The sequence below is a fragment of the Bufo bufo genome, chromosome 6 (genome assembly GCF_905171765.1).
Source record: "Bufo bufo chromosome 6, aBufBuf1.1, whole genome shotgun sequence".
NCBI lineage: Eukaryota > Metazoa > Chordata > Amphibia > Anura > Bufonidae > Bufo > Bufo bufo.
The window spans coordinates 139,420,564-139,432,336 of NC_053394.1; positions in this window are offsets into that span (position 1 = coordinate 139,420,564).

Sequence of the window (11,773 nt, forward strand, 5' to 3'; positions counted from 1 at the left end):
CAGATACGTGCTATGCTATAAGCGATCAGTGTGTGCCAGTGCGCACTTCAATCAGAGCAGTGGCGACTCTAGGATCAATATATAGGCGGGGCACAGAAGATACACAGTCAAAAATGGAGGGGCACTAATAATTTTCACCAGCGAATCATACTACTGAAAAATACTAAATAAGTATATATAAACAAGATAACAAAATACTCTGTACAAGCTGTAACACATAAGAAAGGATGTCACACGTCTAGATCCATCTGCTCACTTATATCTATATTCGCTTCATGGAAAACTATGGACACAATATAGTCCAGGTTTCTACACAAATTGCAGATGCTGAGGCAAACAGCACGGTGAATGTATGTTGCCCCATAACAATCAGATGCCTGTCCAGCCAAACCGAGGGACGGACTGAAATGTCCCAGTCCCCATGGCTAGTTAATCACATTACATAGAATCTAGTAGACTGTCTGAAGTACTGGTAGGGTCTTCTCTAAAGATGGTTCTGCGCCCTTGTGAGTCCCTGGTAATAGTCTTTGACGTTTGACCGCACGGGGCAGTAAATGATTTGTTGTCATTGGGGCCCTCAGATCTGTTACACACACTGGTGCTGTGGCTGACTGGCACCTGTAGCAGGCTATGCCATCCTGCAGTGTGCTACCGGGACTCCTGATACCCATACCCTGCGAGAAACAGGAGACAGCCTACCCCCTAGTCCTCTGCTGCTCCCTATTTGCAGTGCTCTCGCCTGTTACTATCGCACACTGCACACTTACTTATGTCACATGTTACCCCTGTATAATGCACCCTGATACCCCTTAGTTATATTATATAACTAAGGGATATCAAGGGTACATTACACAGGGGTAATGTAACTGAGGGGTATCAGGGTACATTATACAAGGGTAATATAACTGAGGAGGGCTATCATGGGACAATATACAGGGATAATGTAAGCTATATTACCACCGTATAATGCCTGATAGGCCTCCTGAGTTATATTACCCCTGTATAATAATGTACCCGGATACCCCTTAGTTATATGACCCCACCGGGATCATATAACTAAGGGGTATCCGGGTACATAATTATACAAGGGTAATATAACTCAGGAGGCCTATCAGGCATTATACAGTGGTAATATAAGTTATATTACCCCCTGTATAATGTACCCTGATACCCCTTGGTTATATTACCCCTGTATAATGCACCCTGATAACTGAGGGGTATCAGGGGACATTATGGGTAATATTATAACTAAGGGGTATCAGGGTACATTATACAAGGGTAATATAACTGAGGAGGACTCAGTGCTATCAAGGGACATTATACAGGGGTCCTTAGTTATATTACCCCTGTATAATGTACCCTGATACCCCTAAGTTATAGGGGTATGAGGGTTGAGGAGGGGCTGGGCGCAAGCAGGCAGGCCATTAGGCGAGGTAGTGGGGGTACATACTTTTTTTAATACTTTTTATTCTTACTTTGTTTTCTTAGCTTGCCTAGGGGCGGGCCAGGCAGAGTTCTTGGGAAGTTGCCACACACAGTCCTCCTCTCCTGTCCGAAGCTGGAGCCTGGGCTGGGCACAGACAGGCTCACTGTCACTAGCAGACGCAGTAGCAGAGCTGCAGAACAGAAGCAAGCGTTCTCACGGGCGGGCAGGCACACAGCTTTACGTGGTGACGTCAACTCTGCGGCTGCCGCACTCCCAGCCTGTGCCCGCCCTGCACGCTCTGCCTCCGCTGGGTCCGAACGCTGCCCCCACCCCCATCTGTCATGTCTGTGTATGTTGTCCGTATTGTGAATCACTCAGTAGTGCGGGCGGCCAGGCGCAGCAGCAAATCAGCAGGGTGGGTACCCGGGGGGGGGCAAGGAATGACCTGGGGGGGCAATTGCCCCCCTTGCCCCCCTGTAGCGACGCCACTGAATCAGAGTGTGTGGGGAAGTGCACTCCCAACCACCATCTAAAAACGAAGCAATTCAATAACATAGTGATCTGGCACTAATAATGAGCATCAGCTAGCTTTAACCCATAGTGTTTAGAGCTCACTTATAAAAGTAAATAGATGTGCTGAAAAAAACTCACTGAAAAAAGTGGCCTAAACGGGTGAAAATGCTCCAAACCCAGACACTGTAGCGTGTCTATAGCCGCGGGAGCAATTCCTCCGCATGCGGTCCGAAAATACCGGCAAACCCCAGCAAAAATTGCGTACAATGGAGGATGCCGGGGCGGACCGCATGCACCACAAGAACATCTTACACAAAATGATACATTGTGCAAATGAAAAAATATACATACACAAATCACTGAAAAAAATGCACCAAAATGATACGCAGCTGACAATACTAGCTAATTCCTCAGGCCGATGTTAAAAGCTGAGAACTTTGCCAATATCTTCCAGTCAGGGACATATCGGAGCCCCTCATGCACCACGTCACGGTGTCTCAGCACGCATGGGGTCCTACCACTCAACTGCCCGTGGTGTGTGAACAGGGTCTGAACAGTGCTAGAAACCAACTCACAGTGGAGGAGGCACTATGGAGGCATGTGAGAGTCTGGCTGTGAGTTGGTTTCTAGCACTGATTCAGACCCTGTTCACACACCACGGGCAGTTGAGTGGTAGGACCCCATGCGTGCTGAGACACCGTGACGTGGTGCATGAGGGGCTCCGATATGTCCCTGACTGGAAGATATTGGCAAAGTTCTCCGCTTTTCACATCGGCCTGAGGAATTAGCTAGTATTGTCAGCTGCATATCATTTTGGTGCATTTTTTCCAGTGATTTGTTAATAGATGTGCTGACTTCATTTTAAGCGAATCATTAAAAGTTACATTTTATTTTCTGGGCCAAGAAAGGTAAATTAGCCTGTAGCTATGTGATCGTGAAGGAGGGAACAAAACACATTCAAATAATTGCAATTGCTCATATATTCGTATGTAACACCCCACACCTTTACAAATACTTGCGTTATATTATTAGATTACATTGCACTTCCAGAGCTGCACTCACAATTCTGCTGTTTTTCCGATGCAAGTATTGGTTGGATTGTGACAGCATCAAGTGACAGCAACACCAATATACATATCTGACTGGGAGTATATAGGAGCAGTCTGTTTCCATGGCCATACAGCAAAAATGTAGATGCAACTTTGGGGTGACTGAAGACAATGATTACAGTGCCCACGACCGTATGGACGTGGTGCTTGTATTCCGGACTACAAATGGCGGGTCCCCAATACAACGGCCGCGATCCACAAGATATGACCGAAGATAGGACATCTCCTATCTTTTGCGGTGCGGAGGCACGGATCAAAAGCACAACGAAGCGCTTCCGTGGGATTTTGGGTCTTTGCCTCCATACTGCAAAAGGTAAGACATGTCCTATCTTTTGTGGTATTTTGTGGATCGCGGAGCCATTCAAGTCAATGGGTCTGCCTCCGCAGCAGGAGTGCACACGGCCAGTGCCCGTGCATTGTAGACCGCTATTTCCAGTCCACAGCACAGAGCCCTTACGTTCATGGCCATGAGCCCTAAAGCAAAGTATTAGCAAGGCTACATAACACTGTAAGTAGATTTAGTCAGTGAATGGAGATGAGCTATGAAAAATATTTAAAAAATCAGCCTAGCGACCGGATCAAGGGAGGTTATGTGAGATCCTGTCAGACACAAAGCAGAACCCGGGATAGTTTGTGTGCATGATGGCCACGAGATAATAAACACTGGATTTTGTATTCATCTCAGGGAGGCTCCGTGTGATACATTCCACCTATAATTAACATTTTTCTACAAGTTTCCGCTTGTGGCTATCTTTTATTAATAACTTTCAATGACAGATTAGGAATCAAACGCATAAAAAAAAACATATAACAATTATAAAATCTGGTCTCAAATAGTGAATATTTACTACTTTCAACTGTATTATAATCCAGAGCTGAAATCAAAATTCTGCCGTTTCAAAGCTTAAATCTACCAGCATTCTCTGCTTGGTCTGGTGACTTGCATTCTGGGAAGTGTGGTCTTTCCACCAGACTCTGTACAGTCATCTGAAAAACTAGCTGCCCCACTGCATTATCAACTGTTTGTGGAGTTTCTGATAATAAGCTTACTGACAGTTTCCAACAAGTAAATTAACTGGATTACATGGAAATGAAGCAGATTACAAAATATCATTATTATGTCACCCAAGTTTTGGGTATTAATGTATCATTGTCCTGTCCCCTATGTGTCAGCATTGTTTTCCTGTACCCCAAGTGTCGTATTATTGTCCTGTCCCCCAAGTGTCACTGTATCAATGTCTTGTACCCCAAACCTCAGTGTATCATTGTATTGACCCCCAAGTGTCAGTGTGTCATTGTCTTGTATCCCGTGTCCTTGTATCATTGTCCTGCACCCCAAATGTCAGTGTTGTATTCCTATACCCCAAGTGGCATTGTATCAGGGTCCAGTACCCCAAGTCTCAGTGTGAAACAACAGAATCCCACCACAAGGCCCTCCATGGTGAAGGACCATAAACACAGGACCCACAATAGCCTGGTAAGTAACACACTCACCGGATCAGGTTGTACTAGGCAGGCACAACTCTGAGCAGCACATAAAACCATGAGGAAGGACCGCGGTGATCCGCGTCACCCCCCTGTGCCACTGTATCATTGTCCTGTACACCAAGTCTCAGTGCATCATTATCCTGTACCACAAGTGTCATTGTGTCAATGTTCTAAATCCCAAATGTCACTTTGTCATTGTCCTGTATTGAAGCAGTATGTTTTTCCAGTCTTTACATCTTGCAGCTTTCCACAATAGGGCAATGCATGGCCGCTCTGAACGGTGTGGGTACTGGTGTCCCATTTGGCACTGGCACAGTAACCACATCCTTTATTATTAGACATCTTGAGAAGTAAAGATTTGCATTTTCTGTTGTACACACTACTTCAAGATGTGGCATTGTTGTGCAGCTTCCTACCACCCATCAGCCTCATCTGGCCCGTGTGTTTGAAAGCCGACACAGTACAAATTAGAGGGGCAATCATCGAGCCTTGATGGGCGGATGATCAAACACTTCAAGCCGTGGAGGATTTGGTATAAAAATATACAAGAGCCCCAGCCATGTGTAACTACAAATCCACAGACTAAAATATTAACATATGGTATCCTGTCATCCCATGAACAGGCTGCAGCAAGACATGAGCCTTGGACTGTACACAGATAGGGACGGGGAGATCTTCCATTCAGAACCTTTATTTTGAAAGGTGCAACAAGCATATTCCTAGCATATCCACAAATCCATCATAACAGAATTATTAAAGATTGGTCTATTTCTGGGAAAGCTGGGTGATTACTAACAGGTCCACCACTACAACTTGAATAGGGATTGTCACTCAACTGTGCTAATGTTCAAAATGTAAGATCATCACTGTGTTCATTGCAGAGGCTGACTGTGCAGGGTGGAAAGGTGTCAAAGGGGTTGCTTATAGAGTATACATATAGGATTAAAGGGGTTGTCCCATGACAAACATATATCCACTATCCAGAGGACAGGGGATAAGTGACTGATCAGCAGTGGTCTCACCATTGGGGTCTCCGCAGATCAGGGAGCTTGTGCTCCCCTGTTTGAAAGGAGTGCTACATAATGCACTGCAGCTCCATTCAGCTCTATGGGACTGTCTGTCTGAGTTGAATGGAGCAGCAGCACACATACTTGCCCAGTCTTCATTCAAATGGGAAACATAGGGTTCCCTTTCTCATGATCAGTATGTGCCCCAGTGATTGGACCCCTGCCGATCAGACTTGAAAAATAAATGACTGAGCCCTATAGCAAGAATCTGCCATTGCAAACCCCCCCCCCCCCCCATGAACTGTGCCTGCTGCTTATTATATAGTGCCATACCCATCATGAACTGTGCCTGCTGCTGCTTGCTGCATATTATATAGTGCCATATGGGAGGTATGGTAGTGGTAAACTATATAGTAAGTGGCGGCAGACACACTTCATGGGGGTATGGCAGTGGTACACTGTATAAGAAGCGGCAGCAGGCACAACTCATATGGGGTATGGCAGTGATACACCATATAATAAGTAGAAGCAGGCATAGTTCATGGGGGTGTGGTGGTGGTACACTATATATATTAAGCAGCAGGCACAGTTCCTAGTATAGTATGGCAATGGTACACTGTAAATAAGTCACAGCAGGCACAGTACATGGGGGTATGGCAGTGGCACACTATATAATGAGCGGCAGCAGGCACAGTTCATGGAAGGTTTTGCAGTGGTGCACTAAATAATAAGTGGCACATTATATAATAAGCAGCAGCAGGCACAGTTCATGGGGGTATGGTGGTAGTACATTCTATAATAAGTGGCAGCAGACATAGTTCATAGGGGGTATGGCAGTGGTACACTATATACTTTGCAGCAGGCACAGTTCATGGGGATTATGGTAGTGGTATCCTATATAATAAGCAGCAGGGTATTTCAGTGTCACACTAAATAAGCTACAGCAGGCAAAGTTCATGGGGAGGTATGACAGTGGTATACTATATAATAAGTGGCAGCTAGGCTAGCCAATCAGCAGCAGGATCTACTAGCATTGCTAATGCTGATTGGCCAGCCCAGAGCCCAGCAGTGAGACAGAGCTGGATAAGGGGAAATTGTGGTGTTTAGGTTAAGGGGAGTGAAGCCCACCTGCCCGCACAAGCACAGGAAAAGCAGTTAGTGGGGAGCTGGAAGACAGGGACTCAGGAGCATTTCTATTTGTAATTAGGGGTGGGACCTTTCATCCTCACCCAGGCCCCCCCTTCCCACATGGGCTCCATAGCAGTTGCGTGGTCTTCAGGGTCGGAATGGGAACTTAACCCCTTAGTGAACACTAGTACACATTGTTACCAACGTAAACAAAGGGGGTTTTAGCTAAACAGCTTGCTTTAAGCAATCATTACACGTACTTAAAATGGTGCATTAAAAACGAACTTGTCCTGGAAAAAAAATAAGACCTTATACAAGTACAACTAAAAAGTTACAACTCTTGGAATTCAATTTTTTTTTAAATGTGCGTGGTCAGAAGGGGTTGAAGTGGCCCTGGAAGGGAGGGGGGGAGGAAACTAAAGGTGGCCCCATGTTGTGGGCGGGTCCAAACTGACTGAAGGAATGGAAACAAAAGTAGGCAGAGCCAACAATACTGTAATGCTGAACAAAATACTGCCCCAGCAGAACCAGATACAGTACAGCACAAAATACTGCTGCCCACGCCACAGCATGAAACTGTATCATTGTCCTGAGAACAGCAATGTAGTTGAATTCAGGACGGCACCTGCAGCCGCTGGCCAGGTGCACAAGTGCCTAATGCTCCTACATTAATTAATGCCGAAAGCCTCTGATCTTTATGTAACTGGCTGGCAGCCAAGAGGAGGGCATGGGCAGCCTGTCTAGTCACCAGCCCATCTGTAGAGTCTATGGCCAGTCCGCCCACGGTGGTCTACCTCTAGTGGAAGTATGCCATCATCAGACACTTATGCCCCACCCTGTTGCTAGAGAATTAATAGTGGTCATTTCACAACCCCTATAAGGCTAGGTTAACATCTGCACCACAGTTTTTGTTTTTTTTAACAAAAACACACCCAGCAGAAAATTCAGGATCAGAATAAAGACCGCCCCTATTATAGTTAATGGGATCCATGGAGTGGCGTTAGTGTCTGTTATACTACGATATAACTATAATCAAAACAGAAGAGAAAAGCACTGCAGGTACATATCTAGCCTCATCTACAAAAATTGCAGTCACTTAATTATGTTACTTTTCCCACACGGATCCCAAGTTATATCCTGTATACTGCAAAGCTGCACGCACTATTCTGCTGGTGGAGTCAGTGGGCCAGATTTATCATTAGCTCAGGTCAGAATAATGGAGTGAAAAAGTCCCAAACGCTAAAACTGTGCACATATTTGCGACTTTTTTCTGCTCTGCACTATGCTCGCCAGTTTTCTGAAAGTGGGCGTGTTTTCTTATGTAAATGAATCTCTAGACAGATTTACTATTGGGACTATTTAAAAAGTCACTAAAAAGTCGCAATTTCACTCCAGTGAGGACCATGCTTATCTTATGAGACTTTTTAATAGAACATGCAACTTTTTCATAAAAACGTGCGACTTTTTCGTAAAGATGTGCGACTTTTGTAAAGCTGCTTACTGACAGATAAACTGCTACCGTCAAAACACATTTATTACAGTCTTAAAGGGCCGATCATAAATCTGACTTGGCTAAAACTGACTTTAGCCATATGTTAAAGTGGAGTGAGCTGTCAGAGTAATGATAAATCTGGCCCAGTGTGTAAATTCATGACATTACCTGTTACAGCCTACTCCAGAGCTGCAATCACTAGCCAACCAATATTTGGTATAACGTTAGACAAAAGTATCTAAATTTACCATCCAGTCTGAGCAAGTGACAAATATGGTGCGCCTTTAGACAGTTTACTGTAAGGGGTAATATATCAAGATGTGACTTTTTTTTTGAGTGTCTGCTAGATATAAAGCCAATTTCTTGCGACAAATTTACAAAAGGTCTCAGGCCAATTGTTAAAACATAGCGATTTCTCTGAAGTCTAATCATGTTTATTACAAACCTTCCGTCAGTTTGTACACTGCTCAAAAAAATAAAGGGAACACTTAAACACAATGTAACTCCAAGTCAATCACACTTCTGTGAAATCAAACTGTCCACTTAGGAAGCAACACTGAGTGACAATCAATTTCACATGCTGTTGTGCAAATGGGATAGACAACAGGTGGAAATTATAGGCAATTAGCAAGACACCCCCAATAAAGGAGTGGTTTTGCAGCTGATGACCACAGACCACTTCTCAGTTCCTATGCTTCCTGGCTGATGTTTTGGTCACTTTTGAATGCTGGCGGTGCTTTCACTCTAGTGGTAGCATGAGACGGAGTCTACAACCCACACAAGTGGCTCAGGTAGTGCAGCTTATCCAGGATGGCACATCAATGCGAGCTGTGGCAAGAAGGTTTGCTGTGTCTGTCAGCGTAGTGTCCAGAGCATGGAGGCGCTACCAGGAGACAGGCCAGTACATCAGGAGACATGGAGGAGGCCGTAGGAGGGCAACAATCCAGCAGCAGGACCGCTACCTCCACCTTTGTGCAAGGAGGAACACTGCCAGAGCCCTGCAAAATGACCTCCAGCAGGCCACAAATGTGCATGTGTCTGCTCAAACGGTCAGAAACAGACACCATGAGGGTGATATGAGGGCCCGACGTCCACAGGTGGGGGTTGTGCTTACAGCCCAACACCGTGCAGGACGTTTGGCATTTGCCAGAGAACACCAAGATTGGCAAATTCGCCACTGGCGCCCTGTGCTCTTCACAAATGAAAGCAGGTTCACACTGAGCACATGTGACAGAGTCTGGAGACGCTGTGGAGAACGTTCTGCTGCCTGCAACATCCTTCAGCATGACCGGTTTGTCATTGGGTCAGTAATGGTGTGGGGTGGCATTTCTTTGGAGGGCCGCACAGCCCTCCATGTGCTCGCCAGAGGTAGCCTGCCATTAGGTACCGAGATGAGATCCTCAGACCCCTTGTGAGACCATATGCTGGTGCGGTTGGCCCTGGGTTCCTCCTAATGCAAGACAATGCTAGACCTCATGTGGCTGGAGTGTGTCAGCAGTTCCTGCAAGACGAAGGCATTGATGCTATGGACTGGCCTGCCCGTTCCCCAGACCTGAATCCAATTGAGCACATCTGGGACATCATGTCTCGCTGAATCCACCAACGTCACGTTGCACCACAGACTGTCCAGGAGTTGGCAGATGCTTTAGTCCAGGTCGGGGGGGAGATCCCTCAGGAGACCGTCCGCCACCTCATCAGGAGCATGCACAGGCGTTGTTGGGAGGTCATACAGGCACATGGAGGCCACACACACTACTGAGCCTCATTTTGACTTGTTTTAAAGGACATTACATTAAAGTTGGATCAGCCTGTAGTGTGTTTTTCCACTTTAATTTTGAGTGTGACTCCAAATCCAGACCTCCATGGGTTGAAAAATGTAATTTAATTTTTGTGTGATTTTGTGGTCAGCACATTCAACTATGTAAAGAACAAAGTATTTCAGAAGAATATTTAATTAATTCAGATCTAGGATGTGTTATTTTTGTGTTCCCTTTATTTTTTTGAGCAGTGTACTCCACGAGGGGACTTGCAAATTGTACAAAAAGTCGCATTTCGGGATGAGCGAATTTCATATTTTGAAATTAGAGTTCGGGTTGTGGTATAATCTGAATTGCGTTATGAATTCCATTACCACGGACCATAATGCAATTCCATGACAGAATGCCTTTAGAGGCATTTAGTTATTCATTCCGTAATAGAAGTCTATGGCCGGCAAAAACAGATCCATCCGGATTAGTTATGCAGGCAACATATTTTAAAAATTGGCCTGAGACATTTTGTAAATTTGTCGCAAGAAACAGGTATAGTTTTCTGGGTATAGGGCGACATGTATTAAGTGATAAAAGCCACAATTCAGGTGTATTAAAAGTCATAGTATTTGTTACATGCCATTTCTGGGGCAAAATCCGCAACTTTGCCCCACTCAAACCACTTTTCCGAAGTGGCGAGAAAAGGGGATGTGGCGTGGGCTGGCAGGCTCAGCCGATTAATCATTTTCCATACTAGGTTTCTGGCGTAGAAAAGGTCTTACCAGCCCTCTTGTTGGCATAGATTTAAGTGTCACACAGCCTGCCAGCGGAAGCGCCAAACATGTAGAAGCCTCTACACAAGGCTACATTCACACGAACGTTGTGTTTTGCGGATGCGCAAAACACAGATACCGGCAATTGCGGCCAAGAATAGGACATGTTCTATTTTTTGTTGCGGGGCCACAGCACAGATCAACAGATGTGGACAGAACACAGTGTGCTGTCTGCATCTTTTGAGGCCCCATAGAAATGAATAGGTCCGCACCCGATGCAGACTCATTCATACGGTTGTGAGAATGTAGCCTTATTTGCAGCTTCTGCCGGCAGTACAGAGGGACTTAAAGGGGGACAGATCAGGAGAAAATGATCTGCTATTTAAATCAATCACTTTTTTTTATGTTTAAAAACATGTCTAAATAATCTGGGATTGTTATTTTTAATGTCCCATGCCACTTTTTATATTTAAACCAAAACTCCGGCAGTTTTCGCACTGGCCACTAGGTCTAATACTTGGCGCCACTTCTTGGTTTGTACAGATCAGTTTACTACAGTTAACTCATTCTAATCCTGCCTGTAATATCACCTCTGTGTATAGATAACACAGGATCCACCATTCACAATAGGCGATTGTTAAAGAAAATCTATTCTTTCCTAGTATAATGACCTCTGCACTGGTCACAGAGCCTGCCTAGAAATCTCTCCCATAGACGTCAGTGAGGTCCCTTCCTGTCCGTTGTGTCTATGGCCCATGTGGCTGCTGTAAAGCAATTTCAATAATGCTGTTAAGAACAGCTCAGGCAAGATGTCAGCCCAATAATAATGTTCAGGAAATAAAATAAAAAAATAAAAGCTACAATCAGAAAATAAACACACAGATGTGTTACTATCTGGTTTTTACTGGTGACACATTTCCTTTAAGGCAAGCATGGTAAACGTCAGTCTTAATAAATGTCCCTCAATGTTTTTTAAGTCACTCCATGTATTCTACTTCCTGTCCTGGCTTTTTAATGTCCTCCTAGCACGGCAAACAAACTCTTGACTTTTTTACTCAGACTATTCACTGTGACCAGAGAGCTCCCCTG